Source organism: Lissotriton vulgaris, chromosome 2_1 (genome assembly GCF_964263255.1).
Source record: "Lissotriton vulgaris chromosome 2_1, aLisVul1.2, whole genome shotgun sequence".
NCBI classification, from domain to species: domain Eukaryota; kingdom Metazoa; phylum Chordata; class Amphibia; order Caudata; family Salamandridae; genus Lissotriton; species Lissotriton vulgaris.
The window spans coordinates 1,531,559,008-1,531,580,990 of record NC_141687.1 but is presented as its reverse complement, the minus strand read 5'-3'; positions in this window follow the sequence as shown (position 1 = coordinate 1,531,580,990).

Genomic DNA, 21,983 nt, shown 5'->3' with positions numbered 1-21,983 from the left:
AAAGGAGTGCCTGACATTTGCCAGCCTAACGATACTCACATTCTGGGAAAAACCTCACCAACTATGCATATTTATCTACCACACATGGCAAATCCTTACAATTGCAGAACATCATATCGCACTTGTCATCTTTGAGGTACTGTAAGTATTTGGATTTGAAGGAAATATTCATCCTTGCTTGCTCTCTCCCATCTGAAGTCTATGGTGCTGCTGTTCCTTTCTCACATGTCCCTTCAAAGAGACAAGTGACACACAGACTCAATCACTCAGCAAACATATATGCTTTGACGTTTTCATCTTGCTGTTTACCTTCCAAATATTCCCCCTGAACCACAAATAAAGGCCTGCCATTCCTCATCCCCTCAGTCAAAGCAGTCCTTCGCTCCTTAGGCCCTGCAAGACCACCATGAACAAGAATCATGTCAGCAAGCAGAAGAAAAGCCTCAGTGTGCTCTTTTGTTCATACTGCTGCCCTCTAGTAACACTTCCTGGCAACTGCAGCATAAGAATGGGACTGAGAAGAGGGCTGTCCTATGCAAATAATATCCTCCCATGCATACTTTCTTCTGAGACGGTCGGCGGCTTGTGCCGTGATACCGCCTCCAACAAATGGTCTTCAACCAAATTTTAAAAAAGCCCACCTGCCTTAGACGAAGGATTTTGCCACTCGAAGGAAGCACATGGGGACATCACCCTCATTTAGCAGGGTCCTAAATTGCCTGCTGTCAGCCTGTATACAGAACAAGGGCGTTCGTGGGCGTTCGTGAGCGTTCCTCAAAGGAAGGAGGTGGGTGATTAATTCACAGTGCCAGGGCAGGCCCAGCCCAGCCCAGCGCAGCCCAGCCCAGCCCGGCACAGCGCACTGCTGTGGAGGTCCATTCCTTCACATCCTGCAGCAGGCATGATGCAGACCTACTAGAGCAAAGGCTTGACTCTGCCCTTGTCTGTCTCTTAAAGAAAACAATCTTTCTAGCTTCTTATTGCACCTGATAAATGGACTCTAGCTTGCCTCAAACTTGACCCATCATTTCATTAGCCAGAGCTCATACTTGACCTTTATTTCTATCCAAGCTCACTGGCACCAAACCCCTGATTTGAGCGAGTTACTCACACCAAAATGAAAAATCACCATCATCAGACCTATTTTACAATAAGTGTAGCACCTTCCTCGCATTCTTGTGCTCAGTTATAACCCCCAATACCACAATTGCACTCTGCAATTCACCAAACTTAAAGGAAAAAGAATGAAGACATTGATAAAGGAAGACAAGGCCTTGTCCCTATTGCACCTACTTGAGAAATAGGGAGGTTGGTAGAAGGTCATGAGGGAAAACATTTGAAATTTTGGGACACACATGCCAAAAAGAGTGTCCACTTTTCTCCTCTGTTACCAAGTAAAAAAAAATCTTAGCAAAAAAAAAAACATTCACTTTTTGAAAATTTCCACCTTGGGATACCTCTACAGCATTGGCAGGATTCGAACGCTGGCCTGTGAGGGCTGTCTGCACCAAAGGTACAAGACTTACCTTTGAGCTATAGCTCCTTAGTGGTCTAGAGGATTGCAGTAGTAACTATAAGCAACATACAGGCCTTGGTGTCCTTCCCGGCGGCTTCCATTGCACATGAAAAGGATGACCATGACATAAGGACAATTTGATAGGCTACATACATGGAAACCAGTGTGGTCCAGTGGGTAAGTGCCTGCCTTCCATACAGGCAACCAGGGTTCAAATCCCGGGTTTGGCACCAGGTGACTGATGGTGGCAGAGCAGAGGTAAGTTGGAGGTGGGCCTAAATGGCCAATTGGTAAGTGAAATGTGTCTGTGTGTTGTGTACGAGTGGAATCATGCCTAGTGAATGAGGGATTGCAGATTGGTTGGTAAGTAAAATAGGTGTGGCCTGAACAGAGAAAGGTAACAGGTGTTGTGTGCAGGAGGAGGAGGAGCCTAGGCAGAGTGGGTGGGGTCAGAGAGGAGGAGCCAGGTCAGAGAGGAGGGGTATAGGTGGAGCCTAGTCAGAGTGGGTGGGGTTAGAGAGGAGGAGTATAGGAGGAGCTGGGTCAGAGAGGAGGGGTATAGGAGGAGCCTAGTCGGAGGGGTCAGAGAGGAGGAGCATAGGAGGAGCCAGTTCGGAGGGGTGTAGGTGGAGCCTAGTCAGAGTGGGAGGGTTCAGAGAGCAGAGGAAGGGGAGGAGGATCCTGACTTATTGTGGGGTACTGCAAATACTTTTTTACTGCACCCCCCTATACTCTCTGATTTCTGTTGGGAGGGGGCAGTCAAAATTTGGGGGAGCAGTATTAAAAGGTGCTTAGGCGCAACGTGAAGGCGATGGGGTGCACACAATGGCTTGGCTTCCAGGTACTTTTTGGGGGGCTACCATTAGTTTTAATTGCTCTGATCCTCCCTCATGGGGTGTACCCCAAATGGTTCGGGGCCACGGGGGGGCAAGAAGCTGTTTGACAGTTTCTATTAACAACAGGGGTCACCATACGATTCTGCTGCAGTTATGGTATTCAAAGGTAAAACAAGGAGCATTTGGCTGTATTTTTGCAGGTGGGGTGCCCCAAAATGTTACTGCCAGCAGCAGCAGCAGCCCCCTTCCTCGCCACCCTGCAGATTGGTATAGGTACCTTTAGGACATTTCTGTTGAAAACAGAGGCTATAGCGAATCGCGCTACAAAATCCGAGAGCACTAACACTTGCTAAATAAAGGTGGCATCGGAGCATACGAATGAGGCAGGGAGAGGCTACTGTTGCAATTGGTTTGGTGGGTCATAGTGAATAACCTGGGAATGCAAATAGGCAGAAGTGTGAGGATTGGCAGTGTCTGTAGAGAATTTTGGCATGCTCTTCGGTTGATGTTTTCCTCCTTGAACTACAGAGGAAAGGCCTGGCCTTACTGTTGGGCAAAACATGTATTTATGATTTTAAGAAGTGTAGTCTGGATGTACTGAGAGGGCCTGTACAGTACGGTAAATGCCTGTATACCCCTGCAATGTGCATCCAACTGTCACTTGAGATTGAACAGCAAACGAAGCAGCTGGGTTACTGACTGAATGTAAATGGAAGGCACATAGGAAAGGTGTTTGTGGTCACTCAAATGATTGAAACCTGGTTGATGCACTACCAAAGCTGGGGTACCAGGGGGGAACATTTGAGGGGTATTGAGATGGTGGTGTCCAGAGGTCAAAATATGTTTCAGAGACACAGAGGTACTGCGGTCCTGGTCCCACATTGGGGGTAGACAAAAGTCCCTGCTAAAGATTTCTGTCCAACTGTTACCACATTTTGTGCAGCCTGGCTCCCTCTGTAACGATTCCCCAGTGTCTTTCGATCCTACAGATGACTGTAGCAAACTTCCCAAATTTTTTCTTGGCCTCATACTCCCAAAGGAGTGCCTGACATTTGCCAGCCTAACGATACTCACATTCTGGGAAAAACCTCACTAACTATGCATATTTATCTACCACACATGGCAAATCCTTACAATTGCAGAACATCATATCGCACTTGTCATCTTTGAGGTACTGTAAGTATTTGGATTTGAAGGAAATATTCATCCTTGCTTGCTCTCTCCCATCTGAAGTCTATGGTGCTGCTGTTCCTTTCCCACATGTCCCTTCAAAGAGACAAGTGACACACAGACTCAATCACTCAGCAAACATATATGCTTTGACGTTTTCATCTTGCTGTTTACCTTCCAAATATTCCCCCTGAACCACAAATAAAGGCCTGCCATTCCTCATCCCCTCAGTCAAAGCAGTCCTTCGCTCCTTAGGCCCTGCAAGACCACCATGAACAAGAATCATGTCAGCAAGCAGAAGAAAAGCCTCAGTGTGCTCTTTTGTTCATACTGCTGCCCTCTAGTAACACTTCATGGCAACTGCAGCATAAGAATGGGACTGAGAAGAGGGCTGTCCTATGCAAATAATATCCTCCCATGCATACTTTCTTCTGAGACGGTCCGCGGCTTGTGCCGTGATACCGCCTCCAACAAATGGTCTTCAACCAAATTTTAAAAAAGCCCACCTGCCTTAGACGAAGGATTTTGCAACTCGAAGGAAGCACATGGGGACATCACCCTCATTTAGCAGGGTCCTAAATTGCCTGCTGTCAGCCTGTATACAGAACAAGGGCGTTCGTGGGCGTTCGTGAGCGTTCCTCAAAGGAAGGAGGTGGGTGATTAATTCACAGTGCCAGGGCAGGCCCAGCCCAGCCCAGCCCAGCGCAGCCCAGCACGGCACAGCGCACTGCTGTGGAGGTCCATTCCTTCACATCCTGCAGCAGGCATGATGCAGACCTACTAGAGCAAAGGCTTGACTCTGCCCTTGTCTGTCTCTTAAAGAAAACAATCTTTCTAGCTTCTTATTGCACCTGATAAATGGACTCTAGCTTGCCTCAAACTTGACCCATCATTTCATTAGCCAGAGCTCATACTTGACCTTTATTTCTATCCAAGCTCACTGGCACCAAACCCCTGATTTGAGCGAGTTACTCACACCAAAATGAAAAATCACCATCATCCAACCTATTTTACAATAAGTGTAGCACCTTCCTCGCATTCTTGTGCTCAGTTATAACCCCCAATACCACAATTGCACTCTGCAATTCACCAAACTTAAAGGAAAAAGAATGAAGACATTGATAAAGGAAGACAAGGCCTTGTCCCTATTGCACCTACTTGCTTGAGAAATAGGGAGGTTGGTAGAAGGTCATGAGGGAAAACATTTGAAATTTTGGGACACACATGCCAAAAAGAGTGTCCACTTTTCTCCTCTGTTACCAAGTAAAAAAAAATCTTAGCAAAAAAAAAAACATTCACTTTTTGAAAATTTCCACCTTGGGATACCTCTACAGCATTGGCAGGATTCGAACCCTGGCCTGTGAGGGCTGTCTGCACCAAAGGTACAAGACTTACCTTTGAGCTATAGCTCCTTAGTGGTCTAGAGGATTGCAGTAGTAACTATAAGCAACATAAAGGCCTTGGTGTCCTTCCCGGCGGCTTCCATTGCACATGAAAAGGATGACCATGACATAAGGACAATTTGATAGGCTACATACATGGAAACCAGTGTGGTCCAGTGGGTAAGTGCCTGCCTTCCATACAGGCAACCAGGGTTCAAATCCCGGGTTTGGCACCAGGTGACTGATGGTGGCAGAGCAGAGGTAAGTTGGAGGTGGGCCTAAATGGCCAATTGGTAAGTAAAATGTGTCTGTGTGTTGTGTACGAGTGGAATCATGCCTAGTGAATGAGGGATTGCAGATTGGTTGGTAAGTAAAATAGGTGTGGCCTGAACAGAGAAAGGTAACAGGTGTTGTGTGCAGGAGGAGGAGGAGCCTAGGCAGAGTGGGTGGGGTCAGAGAGGAGGAGCCAGGTCAGAGAGGAGGGGTATAGGTGGAGCCTAGTCAGCGTGGGTGGGGTTAGAGAGGAGGAGTATAGGAGGAGCTGGGTCAGAGAGGAGGGGTATAGGAGGAGCCTTGTCAGAGTGGGAGGGGTCAGAGAGGAGGAGCCAGTTCGGAGGGGTGTAGGTGGAGCCTAGTCAGAGTGGGAGGGTTCAGAGAGCAGAGGAAGGGGAGGAGGATCCTGACTTATTGTGGGGTACTGCAAATACTTTTTTACTGCACCCCCCTATACTCTCTGATTTCTGTTGGGAGGGGGCAGTCAAAATTTGGGGGAGCAGTATTAAAAGGTGCTTAGGCGCAACGTGAAGGCGATGGGGTGCACACAATGGCTTGGCTTCCAGGTACTTTTTGGGGGGCTACCATTAGTTTTAATTGCTCTGATCCTCCCTCATGGGGTGTACCCCAAATGGTTCGGGGCCACGGGGGGGCAAGAAGCTGTTTGACAGTTTCTATTAACAACAGGGGTCACCATACGATTCTGCTGCAGTTATGGTATTCAAAGGTAAAACAAGGAGCATTTGGCTGTATTTTTGCAGGTGGGGTGCCCCAAAATGTTACTGCCAGCAGCAGCAGCAGCCCCCTTCCTCGCTACCCTGCAGATTGGTATAGGTACCTTTAGGACATTTCTGTTGAAAACAGAGGCTATAGCGAATCGCGCTACAAAATCCGAGAGCACTAACACTTGCTAAATAAAGGTGGCATCGGAGCATACGAATGAGGCAGGGAGAGGCTACTGTTGCAATTGGTTTGGTGGGTCATAGTGAATAACCTGGGAATGCAAATAGGCAGAAGTGTGAGGATTGGCAGTGTCTGTAGAGAATTTTGGCATGCTCTTCAGTTGATGTTTTCCTCCTTGAACTACAGAGGAAAGGCCTGGCCTTACTGTTGGGCAAAACATGTATTTATGATTTTAAGAAGTGTAGTCTGGATGTACTGAGAGGGCCTGTACAGTACGGTAAATGCCTGTATACCCCTGCAATGTGCATCCAACTGTCACTTGAGATTGAACAGCAAACGAAGCAGCTGGGTTACTGACTGAATGTAAATGGAAGGCACATAGGAAGGGTGTTTGTGGTCACTCAAATGATTGAAACCTGGTTGATGCACTACCAAAGCTGGGGTACCAGGGGGGAACATTTGAGGGGTATTGAGATGGTGGTGTCCAGAGGTCAAAATATGTTTCAGAGACACAGAGGTACTGCTGTCCTGGTCCCACATTGGGGGTAGACAAAAGTCCCTGCTAAAGATTTCTGTCCAACTGTTACCACATTTTGTGCAGCCTGGCTCCCTCTGTAACGATTCCCCAGTGTCTTTCGATCCTACAGATGACTGTAGCAAACTTCCCAAATTTTTTCTTGGCCTCATACTCCCAAAGGAGTGCCTGACATTTGCCAGCCTAACGATACTCACATTCTGGGAAAAACCTCACCAACTATGCATATTTATCTACCACACATGGCAAATCCTTACAATTGCAGAACATCATATCGCACTTGTCATCTTTGAGGTACTGTAAGTATTTGGATTTGAAGGAAATATTCATCCTTGCTTGCTCTCTCCCATCTGAAGTCTATGGTGCTGCTGTTCCTTTCTCACATGTCCCTTCAAAGAGACAAGTGACACACAGACTCAATCACTCAGCAAACATATATGCTTTGACGTTTTCATCTTGCTGTTTACCTTCCAAATATTCCCCCTGAACCACAAATAAAGGCCTGCCATTCCTCATCCCCTCAGTCAAAGCAGTCCTTCGCTCCTTAGGCCCTGCAAGACCACCATGAACAAGAATCATGTCAGCAAGCAGAAGAAAAGCCTCAGTGTGCTCTTTTGTTCATACTGCTGCCCTCTAGTAACACTTCCTGGCAACTGCAGCATAAGAATGGGACTGAGAAGAGGGCTGTCCTATGCAAATAATATCCTCCCATGCATACTTTCTTCTGAGACGGTCGGCGGCTTGTGCCGTGATACCGCCTCCAACAAATGGTCTTCAACCAAATTTTAAAAAAGCCCACCTGCCTTAGACGAAGGATTTTGCCACTCGAAGGAAGCACATGGGGACATCACCCTCATTTAGCAGGGTCCTAAATTGCCTGCTGTCAGCCTGTATACAGAACAAGGGCGTTCGTGGGCGTTCGTGAGCGTTCCTCAAAGGAAGGAGGTGGGTGATTAATTCACAGTGCCAGGGCAGGCCCAGCCCAGCCCAGCGCAGCCCAGCCCAGCCCGGCACAGCGCACTGCTGTGGAGGTCCATTCCTTCACATCCTGCAGCAGGCATGATGCAGACCTACTAGAGCAAAGGCTTGACTCTGCCCTTGTCTGTCTCTTAAAGAAAACAATCTTTCTAGCTTCTTATTGCACCTGATAAATGGACTCTAGCTTGCCTCAAACTTGACCCATCATTTCATTAGCCAGAGCTCATACTTGACCTTTATTTCTATCCAAGCTCACTGGCACCAAACCCCTGATTTGAGCGAGTTACTCACACCAAAATGAAAAATCACCATCATCAGACCTATTTTACAATAAGTGTAGCACCTTCCTCGCATTCTTGTGCTCAGTTATAACCCCCAATACCACAATTGCACTCTGCAATTCACCAAACTTAAAGGAAAAAGAATGAAGACATTGATAAAGGAAGACAAGGCCTTGTCCCTATTGCACCTACTTGAGAAATAGGGAGGTTGGTAGAAGGTCATGAGGGAAAACATTTGAAATTTTGGGACACACATGCCAAAAAGAGTGTCCACTTTTCTCCTCTGTTACCAAGTAAAAAAAAATCTTAGCAAAAAAAAAAACATTCACTTTTTGAAAATTTCCACCTTGGGATACCTCTACAGCATTGGCAGGATTCGAACGCTGGCCTGTGAGGGCTGTCTGCACCAAAGGTACAAGACTTACCTTTGAGCTATAGCTCCTTAGTGGTCTAGAGGATTGCAGTAGTAACTATAAGCAACATACAGGCCTTGGTGTCCTTCCCGGCGGCTTCCATTGCACATGAAAAGGATGACCATGACATAAGGACAATTTGATAGGCTACATACATGGAAACCAGTGTGGTCCAGTGGGTAAGTGCCTGCCTTCCATACAGGCAACCAGGGTTCAAATCCCGGGTTTGGCACCAGGTGACTGATGGTGGCAGAGCAGAGGTAAGTTGGAGGTGGGCCTAAATGGCCAATTGGTAAGTGAAATGTGTCTGTGTGTTGTGTACGAGTGGAATCATGCCTAGTGAATGAGGGATTGCAGATTGGTTGGTAAGTAAAATAGGTGTGGCCTGAACAGAGAAAGGTAACAGGTGTTGTGTGCAGGAGGAGGAGGAGCCTAGGCAGAGTGGGTGGGGTCAGAGAGGAGGAGCCAGGTCAGAGAGGAGGGGTATAGGTGGAGCCTAGTCAGAGTGGGTGGGGTTAGAGAGGAGGAGTATAGGAGGAGCTGGGTCAGAGAGGAGGGGTATAGGAGGAGCCTAGTCAGAGTGGGAGGGGTCAGAGAGGAGGAGCATAGGAGGAGCCAGTTCGGAGGGGTGTAGGTGGAGCCTAGTCAGAGTGGGAGGGTTCAGAGAGCAGAGGAAGGGGAGGAGGATCCTGACTTATTGTGGGGTACTGCAAATACTTTTTTACTGCACCCCCCTATACTCTCTGATTTCTGTTGGGAGGGGGCAGTCAAAATTTGGGGGAGCAGTATTAAAAGGTGCTTAGGCGCAACGTGAAGGCGATGGGGTGCACACAATGGCTTGGCTTCCAGGTACTTTTTGGGGGGCTACCATTAGTTTTAATTGCTCTGATCCTCCCTCATGGGGTGTACCCCAAATGGTTCGGGGCCACGGGGGGGCAAGAAGCTGTTTGACAGTTTCTATTAACAACAGGGGTCACCATACGATTCTGCTGCAGTTATGGTATTCAAAGGTAAAACAAGGAGCATTTGGCTGTATTTTTGCAGGTGGGGTGCCCCAAAATGTTACTGCCAGCAGCAGCAGCAGCCCCCTTCCTCGCCACCCTGCAGATTGGTATAGGTACCTTTAGGACATTTCTGTTGAAAACAGAGGCTATAGCGAATCGCGCTACAAAATCCGAGAGCACTAACACTTGCTAAATAAAGGTGGCATCGGAGCATACGAATGAGGCAGGGAGAGGCTACTGTTGCAATTGGTTTGGTGGGTCATAGTGAATAACCTGGGAATGCAAATAGGCAGAAGTGTGAGGATTGGCAGTGTCTGTAGAGAATTTTGGCATGCTCTTCGGTTGATGTTTTCCTCCTTGAACTACAGAGGAAAGGCCTGGCCTTACTGTTGGGCAAAACATGTATTTATGATTTTGAGAAGTGTAGTCTGGATGTACTGAGAGGGCCTGTACAGTACGGTAAATGCCTGTATACCCCTGCAATGTGCATCCAACTGTCACTTGAGATTGAACAGCAAACGAAGCAGCTGGGTTACTGACTGAATGTAAATGGAAGGCACATAGGAAGGGTGTTTGTGGTCACTCGATTGAAACCTGGTTGATGCACTACCAAAGCTGGGGTACCAGGGGGAACATTTGAGGGGTATTGAGATGGTGGTGTCCAGAGGTCAAAATATGTTTCAGAGATACAGAGGTACTGCGGTCCTGGTCCCACATTGAGGGTAGACAAAAGTCCCTGCTAAAGATTTCTGTCCAACTGTTACCACATTTTGTGCAGCCTGGCTCCCTCTGTAACGATTCCCCAGTGTCTTTCGATCCTACAGATGACTGTAGCAAACTTCCCAAATTTTTTCTTGGCCTCATACTCCCAAAGGAGTGCCTGACATTTGCCAGCCTAACGATACTCACATTCTGGGAAAAACCTCACTAACTATGCATATTTATCTACCACACATGGCAAATCCTTACAATTGCAGAACATCATATCGCACTTGTCATCTTTGAGGTACTGTAAGTATTTGGATTTGAAGGAAATATTCATCCTTGCTTGCTCTCTCCCATCTGAAGTCTATGGTGCTGCTGTTCCTTTCCCACATGTCCCTTCAAAGAGACAAGTGACACACAGACTCAATCACTCAGCAAACATATATGCTTTGACGTTTTCATCTTGCTGTTTACCTTCCAAATATTCCCCCTGAACCACAAATAAAGGCCTGCCATTCCTCATCCCCTCAGTCAAAGCAGTCCTTCGCTCCTTAGGCCCTGCAAGACCACCATGAACAAGAATCATGTCAGCAAGCAGAAGAAAAGCCTCAGTGTGCTCTTTTGTTCATACTGCTGCCCTCTAGTAACACTTCATGGCAACTGCAGCATAAGAATGGGACTGAGAAGAGGGCTGTCCTATGCAAATAATATCCTCCCATGCATACTTTCTTCTGAGACGGTCCGCGGCTTGTGCCGTGATACCGCCTCCAACAAATGGTCTTCAACCAAATTTTAAAAAAGCCCACCTGCCTTAGACGAAGGATTTTGCAACTCGAAGGAAGCACATGGGGACATCACCCTCATTTAGCAGGGTCCTAAATTGCCTGCTGTCAGCCTGTATACAGAACAAGGGCGTTCGTGGGCGTTCGTGAGCGTTCCTCAAAGGAAGGAGGTGGGTGATTAATTCACAGTGCCAGGGCAGGCCCAGCCCAGCCCAGCCCAGCGCAGCCCAGCACGGCACAGCGCACTGCTGTGGAGGTCCATTCCTTCACATCCTGCAGCAGGCATGATGCAGACCTACTAGAGCAAAGGCTTGACTCTGCCCTTGTCTGTCTCTTAAAGAAAACAATCTTTCTAGCTTCTTATTGCACCTGATAAATGGACTCTAGCTTGCCTCAAACTTGACCCATCATTTCATTAGCCAGAGCTCATACTTGACCTTTATTTCTATCCAAGCTCACTGGCACCAAACCCCTGATTTGAGCGAGTTACTCACACCAAAATGAAAAATCACCATCATCCAACCTATTTTACAATAAGTGTAGCACCTTCCTCGCATTCTTGTGCTCAGTTATAACCCCCAATACCACAATTGCACTCTGCAATTCACCAAACTTAAAGGAAAAAGAATGAAGACATTGATAAAGGAAGACAAGGCCTTGTCCCTATTGCACCTACTTGCTTGAGAAATAGGGAGGTTGGTAGAAGGTCATGAGGGAAAACATTTGAAATTTTGGGACACACATGCCAAAAAGAGTGTCCACTTTTCTCCTCTGTTACCAAGTAAAAAAAAATCTTAGCAAAAAAAAAAACATTCACTTTTTGAAAATTTCCACCTTGGGATACCTCTACTGCATTGGCAGGATTCGAACCCTGGCCTGTGAGGGCTGTCTGCACCAAAGGTACAAGACTTACCTTTGAGCTATAGCTCCTTAGTGGTCTAGAGGATTGCAGTAGTAACTATAAGCAACATAAAGGCCTTGGTGTCCTTCCCGGCGGCTTCCATTGCACATGAAAAGGATGACCATGACATAAGGACAATTTGATAGGCTACATACATGGAAACCAGTGTGGTCCAGTGGGTAAGTGCCTGCCTTCCATACAGGCAACCAGGGTTCAAATCCCGGGTTTGGCACCAGGTGACTGATGGTGGCAGAGCAGAGGTAAGTTGGAGGTGGGCCTAAATGGCCAATTGGTAAGTAAAATGTGTCTGTGTGTTGTGTACGAGTGGAATCATGCCTAGTGAATGAGGGATTGCAGATTGGTTGGTAAGTAAAATAGGTGTGGCCTGAACAGAGAAAGGTAACAGGTGTTGTGTGCAGGAGGAGGAGGAGCCTAGGCAGAGTGGGTGGGGTCAGAGAGGAGGAGCCAGGTCAGAGAGGAGGGGTATAGGTGGAGCCTAGTCAGCGTGGGTGGGGTTAGAGAGGAGGAGTATAGGAGGAGCTGGGTCAGAGAGGAGGGGTATAGGAGGAGCCTAGTCAGAGTGGGAGGGGTCAGAGAGGAGGAGCCAGTTCGGAGGGGTGTAGGTGGAGCCTAGTCAGAGTGGGAGGGTTCAGAGAGCAGAGGAAGGGGAGGAGGATCCTGACTTATTGTGGGGTACTGCAAATACTTTTTTACTGCACCCCCCTATACTCTCTGATTTCTGTTGGGAGGGGGCAGTCAAAATTTGGGGGAGCAGTATTAAAAGGTGCTTAGGCGCAACGTGAAGGCGATGGGGTGCACACAATGGCTTGGCTTCCAGGTACTTTTTGGGGGGCTACCATTAGTTTTAATTGCTCTGATCCTCCCTCATGGGGTGTACCCCAAATGGTTCGGGGCCACGGGGGGGCAAGAAGCTGTTTGACAGTTTCTATTAACAACAGGGGTCACCATACGATTCTGCTGCAGTTATGGTATTCAAAGGTAAAACAAGGAGCATTTGGCTGTATTTTTGCAGGTGGGGTGCCCCAAAATGTTACTGCCAGCAGCAGCAGCAGCCCCCTTCCTCGCCACCCTGCAGATTGGTATAGGTACCTTTAGGACATTTCTGTTGAAAACAGAGGCTATAGCGAATCGCGCTACAAAATCCGAGAGCACTAACACTTGCTAAATAAAGGTGGCATCGGAGCATACGAATGAGGCAGGGAGAGGCTACTGTTGCAATTGGTTTGGTGGGTCATAGTGAATAACCTGGGAATGCAAATAGGCAGAAGTTTGAGGATTGGCAGTGTCTGTAGAGAATTTTGGCATGCTCTTCGGTTGATGTTTTCCTCCTTGAACTACAGAGGAAAGGCCTGGCCTTACTGTTGGGCAAAACATGCATTTATGATTTTAAGAAGTGTAGTCTGGATGTACTGAGAGGGCCTGTACAGTACGGTAAATGCCTGTATACCCCTGCAATGTGCATCCAACTGTCACTTGAGATTGAACAGCAAACGAAGCAGCTGGGTTACTGACTGAATGTAAATGGAAGGCACATAGGAAAGGTGTTTGTGGTCACTCAAATGATTGAAACCTGGTTGATGCACTACCAAAGCTGGGGTACCAGGGGGGAACATTTGAGGGGTATTGAGATGGTGGTGTCCAGAGGTCAAAATATGTTTCAGAGACACAGAGGTACTGCGGTCCTGGTCCCACATTGGGGGTAGACAAAAGTCCCTGCTAAAGATTTCTGTCCAACTGTTACCACATTTTGTGCAGCCTGGCTCCCTCTGTAACGATTCCCCAGTGTCTTTCGATCCTACAGATGACTGTAGCAAACTTCCCAAATTTTTTCTTGGCCTCATACTCCCAAAGGAGTGCCTGACATTTGCCAGCCTAACGATACTCACATTCTGGGAAAAACCTCACTAACTATGCATATTTATCTACCACACATGGCAAATCCTTACAATTGCAGAACATCATATCGCACTTGTCATCTTTGAGGTACTGTAAGTATTTGGATTTGAAGGAAATATTCATCCTTGCTTGCTCTCTCCCATCTGAAGTCTATGGTGCTGCTGTTCCTTTCCCACATGTCCCTTCAAAGAGACAAGTGACACACAGACTCAATCACTCAGCAAACATATATGCTTTGACGTTTTCATCTTGCTGTTTACCTTCCAAATATTCCCCCTGAACCACAAATAAAGGCCTGCCATTCCTCATCCCCTCAGTCAAAGCAGTCCTTCGCTCCTTAGGCCCTGCAAGACCACCATGAACAAGAATCATGTCAGCAAGCAGAAGAAAAGCCTCAGTGTGCTCTTTTGTTCATACTGCTGCCCTCTAGTAACACTTCATGGCAACTGCAGCATAAGAATGGGACTGAGAAGAGGGCTGTCCTATGCAAATAATATCCTCCCATGCATACTTTCTTCTGAGACGGTCGGCGGCTTGTGCCGTGATACCGCCTCCAACAAATGGTCTTCAACCAAATTTTAAAAAAGCCCACCTGCCTTAGACGAAGGATTTTGCCACTCAAAGGAAGCACATGGGGACATCACCCTCATTTAGCAGGGTCCTAAATTGCCTGCTGTCAGCCTGTATACAGAACAAGGGCGTTCGTGGGCGTTCGTGAGCGTTCCTCAAAGGAAGGAGGTGGGTGATTAATTCACAGTGCCAGGGCAGGCCCAGCCCAGCCCAGCCCAGCCCAGCGCAGCCCAGCCCGGCACAGCGCACTGCTGTGGAGGTCCATTCCTTCACATCCTGCAGCAGGCATGATGCAGACCTACTAGAGCAAAGGCTTGACTCTGCCCTTGTCTGTCTCTTAAAGAAAACAATCTTTCTAGCTTCTTATTGCACCTGATAAATGGACTCTAGCTTGCCTCAAACTTGACCCATCATTTCATTAGCCAGAGCTCATACTTGACCTTTATTTCTATCCAAGCTCACTGGCACCAAACCCCTGATTTGAGCGAGTTACTCACACCAAAATGAAAAATCACCATCATCCAACCTATTTTACAATAAGTGTAGCACCTTCCTCGCATTCTTGTGCTCAGTTATAACCCCCAATACCACAATTGCACTCTGCAATTCACCAAACTTAAAGGAAAAAGAATGAAGACATTGATAAAGGAAGACAAGGCCTTGTCCCTATTGCACCTACTTGAGAAATAGGGAGGTTGGTAGAAGGTCATGAGGGAAAACATTTGAAATTTTGGGACACACATGCCAAAAATAGTGTCCACGTTTCTCCTCTGTTACCAAGTAAAAAAAAATCTTAGCAAAAAAAAAAACATTCACTTTTTGAAAATTTCCACCTTGTGATACCTCTACAGCATTGGCAGGATTCGAACGCTGGCCTGTGAGGGCTGTCTGCACCAAAGGTACAAGACTTACCTTTGAGCTATAGCTCCTTAGTGGTCTAGAGGATTGCAGTAGTAACTATAAGCAACATACAGGCCTTGGTGTCCTTCCCGGCGGCTTCCATTGCACATGAAAAGGATGACCATGACATAAGGACAATTTGATAGGCTACATACATGGAAACCAGTGTGGTCCAGTGGGTAAGTGCCTGCCTTCCATACAGGCAACCAGGGTTCAAATCCCAGGTTTGGCACCAGGTGACTGATGGTGGCAGAGCAGAGGTAAGTTGGAGGTGGGCCTAAATGGCCAATTGGTAAGTAAAATGTGTCTGTGTGTTGTGTACGAGTGGAATCATGCCTAGTGAATGAGGGATTGCAGATTGGTTGGTAAGTAAAATAGGTGTGGCCTGAACAGAGAAAGGTAACAGGTGTTGTGTGCAGGAGGAGGAGGAGCCTAGGCAGAGTGGGTGGGGTCAGAGAGGAGGAGCCAGGTCAGAGAGGAGGGGTATAGGTGGAGCCTAGTCAGAGTGGGTGGGGTTAGAGAGGAGGAGTATAGGAGGAGCTGGGTCAGAGAGGAGGGGTATAGGAGGAGCCTAGTCAGAGTGGGAGGGGTCAGAGAGGAGGAGCATAGGAGGAGCCAGTTCGGAGGGGTGTAGGTGGAGCCTAGTCAGAGTGGGAGGGTTCAGAGAGCAGAGGAAGGGGAGGAGGATCCTGACTTATTGTGGGGTACTGCAAATACTTTTTTACTGCACCCCCCTATACTCTCTGATTTCTGTTGGGAGGGGGCAGTCAAAATTTGGGGGAGCAGTATTAAAAGGTGCTTAGGCGCAACGTGAAGGCGATGGGGTGCACACAATGGCTTGGCTTCCAGGTACTTTTTGGGGGGCTACCATTAGTTTTAATTGCTCTGATCCTCCCTCATGGGGTGTACCCCAAATGGTTCGGGGCCACGGGGGGGCAAGAAGCTGTTTGATAGTTTCTATTAACAACAGGGGTCACCATACGATTCTGCTGCAGTTATGGTATTCAAAGGTAAAACAAGGAGCATTTGGCTGTATTTTTGCAGGTGGGGTGCCCCAAAATGTTACTGCCAGCAGCAGCAGCAGCCCCCTTCCTCGCCACCCTGCAGATTGGTATAGGTACCTTTAGGACATTTCTGTTGAAAACAGAGGCTATAGCGAATCGCGCTACAAAATCCGAGAGCACTAACACTTGCTAAATAAAGGTGGCATCGGAGCATACGAATGAGGCAGGGAGAGGCTACTGTTGCAATTGGTTTGGTGGGTCATAGTGAATAACCTGGGAATGCAAATAGGCAGAAGTGTGAGGATTGGCAGTGTCTGTAGAGAATTTTGGCATGCTCTTCGGTTGATGTTTTCCTCCTTGAACTACAGAGGAAAGGCCTGGCCTTACTGTTGGGCAAAACATGTATTTATGATTTTAAGAAGTGTAGTCTGGATGTACTGAGAGGGCCTGTACAGTACGGTAAATGCCTGTATACCCCTGCAATGTGCATCCAACTGTCACTTGAGATTGAACAGCAAACGAAGCAGCTGGGTTACTGACTGAATGTAAATGGAAGGCACATAGGAAGGGTGTTTGTGGTCACTCGATTGAAACCTGGTTGATGCACTACCAAAGCTGGGGTACCAGGGGGAACATTTGAGGGGTATTGAGATGGTGGTGTCCAGAGGTCAAAATATGTTTCAGAGATACAGAGGTACTGCGGTCCTGGTCCCACATTGAGGGTAGACAAAAGTCCCTGCTAAAGATTTCTGTCCAACTGTTACCACATTTTGTGCAGCCTGGCTCCCTCTGTAACGATTCCCCAGTGTCTTTCGATCCTACAGATGACTGTAGCAAACTTCCCAAATTTTTTCTTGGCCTCATACTCCCAAAGGAGTGCCTGACATTTGCCAGCCTAACGATACTCACATTCTGGGAAAAACCTCACTAACTATGCATATTTATCTACCACACATGGCAAATCCTTACAATTGCAGAACATCATATCGCACTTGTCATCTTTGAGGTACTGTAAGTATTTGGATTTGAAGGAAATATTCATCCTTGCTTGCTCTCTCCCATCTGAAGTCTATGGTGCTGCTGTTCCTTTCCCACATGTCCCTTCAAAGAGACAAGTGACACACAGACTCAATCACTCAGCAAACATATATGCTTTGACGTTTTCATCTTGCTGTTTACCTTCCAAATATTCCCCCTGAACCACAAATAAAGGCCTGCCATTCCTCATCCCCTCAGTCAAAGCAGTCCTTCGCTCCTTAGGCCCTGCAAGACCACCATGAACAAGAATCATGTCAGCAAGCAGAAGAAAAGCCTCAGTGTGCTCTTTTGTTCATACTGCTGCCCTCTAGTAACACTTCATGGCAACTGCAGCATAAGAATGGGACTGAGAAGAGGGCTGTCCTATGCAAATAATATCCTCCCATGCATACTTTCTTCTGAGACGGTCGGCGGCTTGTGCCGTGATACCGCCTCCAACAAATGGTCTTCAACCAAATTTTAAAAAAGCCCACCTGCCTTAGACGAAGGATTTTGCCACTCAAAGGAAGCACATGGGGACATCACCCTCATTTAGCAGGGTCCTAAATTGCCTGCTGTCAGCCTGTATACAGAACAAGGGCGTTCGTGGGCGTTCGTGAGCGTTCCTCAAAGGAAGGAGGTGGGTGATTAATTCACAGTGCCAGGGCAGGCCCAGCCCAGCCCAGCCCAGCCCAGCGCAGCCCAGCCCGGCACAGCGCACTGCTGTGGAGGTCCATTCCTTCACATCCTGCAGCAGGCATGATGCAGACCTACTAGAGCAAAGGCTTGACTCTGCCCTTGTCTGTCTCTTAAAGAAAACAATCTTTCTAGCTTCTTATTGCACCTGATAAATGGACTCTAGCTTGCCTCAAACTTGACCCATCATTTCATTAGCCAGAGCTCATACTTGACCTTTATTTCTATCCAAGCTCACTGGCACCAAACCCCTGATTTGAGCGAGTTACTCACACCAAAATGAAAAATCACCATCATCCAACCTATTTTACAATAAGTGTAGCACCTTCCTCGCATTCTTGTGCTCAGTTATAACCCCCAATACCACAATTGCACTCTGCAATTCACCAAACTTAAAGGAAAAAGAATGAAGACATTGATAAAGGAAGACAAGGCCTTGTCCCTATTGCACCTACTTGAGAAATAGGGAGGTTGGTAGAAGGTCATGAGGGAAAACATTTGAAATTTTGGGACACACATGCCAAAAATAGTGTCCACGTTTCTCCTCTGTTACCAAGTAAAAAAAAATCTTAGCAAAAAAAAAAACATTCACTTTTTGAAAATTTCCACCTTGGGATACCTCTACAGCATTGGCAGGATTCGAACGCTGGCCTGTGAGGGCTGTCTGCACCAAAGGTACAAGACTTACCTTTGAGCTATAGCTCCTTAGTGGTCTAGAGGATTGCAGTAGTAACTATAAGCAACATACAGGCCTTGGTGTCCTTCCCGGCGGCTTCCATTGCACATGAAAAGGATGACCATGACATAAGGACAATTTGATAGGCTACATACATGGAAACCAGTGTGGTCCAGTGGGTAAGTGCCTGCCTTCCATACAGGCAACCAGGGTTCAAATCCCAGGTTTGGCACCAGGTGACTGATGGTGGCAGAGCAGAGGTAAGTTGGAGGTGGGCCTAAATGGCCAATTGGTAAGTAAAATGTGTCTGTGTGTTGTGTACGAGTGGAATCATGCCTAGTGAATGAGGGATTGCAGATTGGTTGGTAAGTAAAATAGGTGTGGCCTGAACAGAGAAAGGTAACAGGTGTTGTGTGCAGGAGGAGGAGCCTAGGCAGAGTGGGTGGGGTCAGAGAGGAGGAGCCAGGTCAGAGAGGAGGGGTATAGGTGGAGCCTAGTCAGAGTGGGTGGGGTTAGAGAGGAGGAGTATAGGAGGAGCTGGGTCAGAGAGGAGGGGTATAGGAGGAGCCTAGTCAGAGTGGGAGGGGTCAGAGAGGAGGAGCATAGGAGGAGCCAGTTCGGAGGGGTGTAGGTGGAGCCTAGTCAGAGTGGGAGGGTTCAGAGAGCAGAGGAAGGGGAGGAGGATCCTGACTTATTGTGGGGTACTGCAAATACTTTTTTACTGCACCCCCCTATACTCTCTGATTTCTGTTGGGAGGGGGCAGTCAAAATTTGGGGGAGCAGTATTAAAAGGTGCTTAGGCGCAACGTGAAGGCGATGGGGTGCACACAATGGCTTGGCTTCCAGGTACTTTTTGGGGGGCTACCATTAGTTTTAATTGCTCTGATCCTCCCTCATGGGGTGTACCCCAAATGGTTCGGGGCCACGGGGGGGCAAGAAGCTGTTTGACAGTTTCTATTAACAACAGGGGTCACCATACGATTCTGCTGCAGTTATGGTATTCAAAGGTAAAACAAGGAGCATTTGGCTGTATTTTTGCAGGTGGGGTGCCCCAAAATGTTACTGCCAGCAGCAGCAGCAGCCCCCTTCCTCGCCACCCTGCAGATTGGTATAGGTACCTTTAGGACATTTCTGTTGAAAACAGAGGCTATAGCGAATCGCGCTACAAAATCCGAGAGCACTAACACTTGCTAAATAAAGGTGGCATCGGAGCATACGAATGAGGCAGGGAGAGGCTACTGTTGCAATTGGTTTGGTGGGTCATAGTGAATAACCTGGGAATGCAAATAGGCAGAAGTGTGAGGATTGGCAGTGTCTGTAGAGAATTTTGGCATGCTCTTCGGTTGATGTTTTCCTCCTTGAACTACAGAGGAAAGGCCTGGCCTTACTGTTGGGCAAAACATGTATTTATGATTTTAAGAAGTGTAGTCTGGATGTACTGAGAGGGCCTGTACAGTACGGTAAATGCCTGTATACCCCTGCAATGTGCATCCAACTGTCACTTGAGATTGAACAGCAAACGAAGCAGCTGGGTTACTGACTGAATGTAAATGGAAGGCACATAGGAAGGGTGTTTGTGGTCACTCGATTGAAACCTGGTTGATGCACTACCAAAGCTGGGGTACCAGGGGGAACATTTGAGGGGTATTGAGATGGTGGTGTCCAGAGGTCAAAATATGTTTCAGAGATACAGAGGTACTGCGGTCCTGGTCCCACATTGAGGGTAGACAAAAGTCCCTGCTAAAGATTTCTGTCCAACTGTTACCACATTTTGTGCAGCCTGGCTCCCTCTGTAACGATTCCCCAGTGTCTTTCGATCCTACAGATGACTGTAGCAAACTTCCCAAATTTTTTCTTGGCCTCATACTCCCAAAGGAGTGCCTGACATTTGCCAGCCTAACGATACTCACATTCTGGGAAAAACCTCACTAACTATGCATATTTATCTACCACACATGGCAAATCCTTACAATTGCAGAACATCATATCGCACTTGTCATCTTTGAGGTACTGTAAGTATTTGGATTTGAAGGAAATATTCATCCTTGCTTGCTCTCTCCCATCTGAAGTCTATGGTGCTGCTGTTCCTTTCCCACATGTCCCTTCAAAGAGACAAGTGACACACAGACTCAATCACTCAGCAAACATATATGCTTTGACGTTTTCATCTTGCTGTTTACCTTCCAAATATTCCCCCTGAACCACAAATAAAGGCCTGCCATTCCTCATCCCCTCAGTCAAAGCAGTCCTTCGCTCCTTAGGCCCTGCAAGACCACCATGAACAAGAATCATGTCAGCAAGCAGAAGAAAAGCCTCAGTGTGCTCTTTTGTTCATACTGCTGCCCTCTAGTAACACTTCATGGCAACTGCAGCATAAGAATGGGACTGAGAAGAGGGCTGTCCTATGCAAATAATATCCTCCCATGCATACTTTCTTCTGAGACGGTCCGCGGCTTGTGCCGTGATACCGCCTCCAACAAATGGTCTTCAACCAAATTTTAAAAAAGCCCACCTGCCTTAGACGAAGGATTTTGCAACTCGAAGGAAGCACATGGGGACATCACCCTCATTTAGCAGGGTCCTAAATTGCCTGCTGTCAGCCTGTATACAGAACAAGGGCGTTCGTGGGCGTTCGTGAGCGTTCCTCAAAGGAAGGAGGTGGGTGATTAATTCACAGTGCCAGGGCAGGCCCAGCCCAGCCCAGCCCAGCGCAGCCCAGCACGGCACAGCGCACTGCTGTGGAGGTCCATTCCTTCACATCCTGCAGCAGGCATGATGCAGACCTACTAGAGCAAAGGCTTGACTCTGCCCTTGTCTGTCTCTTAAAGAAAACAATCTTTCTAGCTTCTTATTGCACCTGATAAATGGACTCTAGCTTGCCTCAAACTTGACCCATCATTTCATTAGCCAGAGCTCATACTTGACCTTTATTTCTATCCAAGCTCACTGGCACCAAACCCCTGATTTGAGCGAGTTACTCACACCAAAATGAAAAATCACCATCATCCAACCTATTTTACAATAAGTGTAGCACCTTCCTCGCATTCTTGTGCTCAGTTATAACCCCCAATACCACAATTGCACTCTGCAATTCACCAAACTTAAAGGAAAAAGAATGAAGACATTGAAAAAGGAAGACAAGGCCTTGTCCCTATTGCACCTACTTGCTTGAGAAATAGGGAGGTTGGTAGAAGGTCATGAGGGAAAACATTTGAAATTTTGGGACACACATGCCAAAAAGAGTGTCCACTTTTCTCCTCTGTTACCAAGTAAAAAAAAATCTTAGCAAAAAAAAAAACATTCACTTTTTGAAAATTTCCACCTTGGGATACCTCTACTGCATTGGCAGGATTCGAACCCTGGCCTGTGAGGGCTGTCTGCACCAAAGGTACAAGACTTACCTTTGAGCTATAGCTCCTTAGTGGTCTAGAGGATTGCAGTAGTAACTATAAGCAACATAAAGGCCTTGGTGTCCTTCCCGGCGGCTTCCATTGCACATGAAAAGGATGACCATGACATAAGGA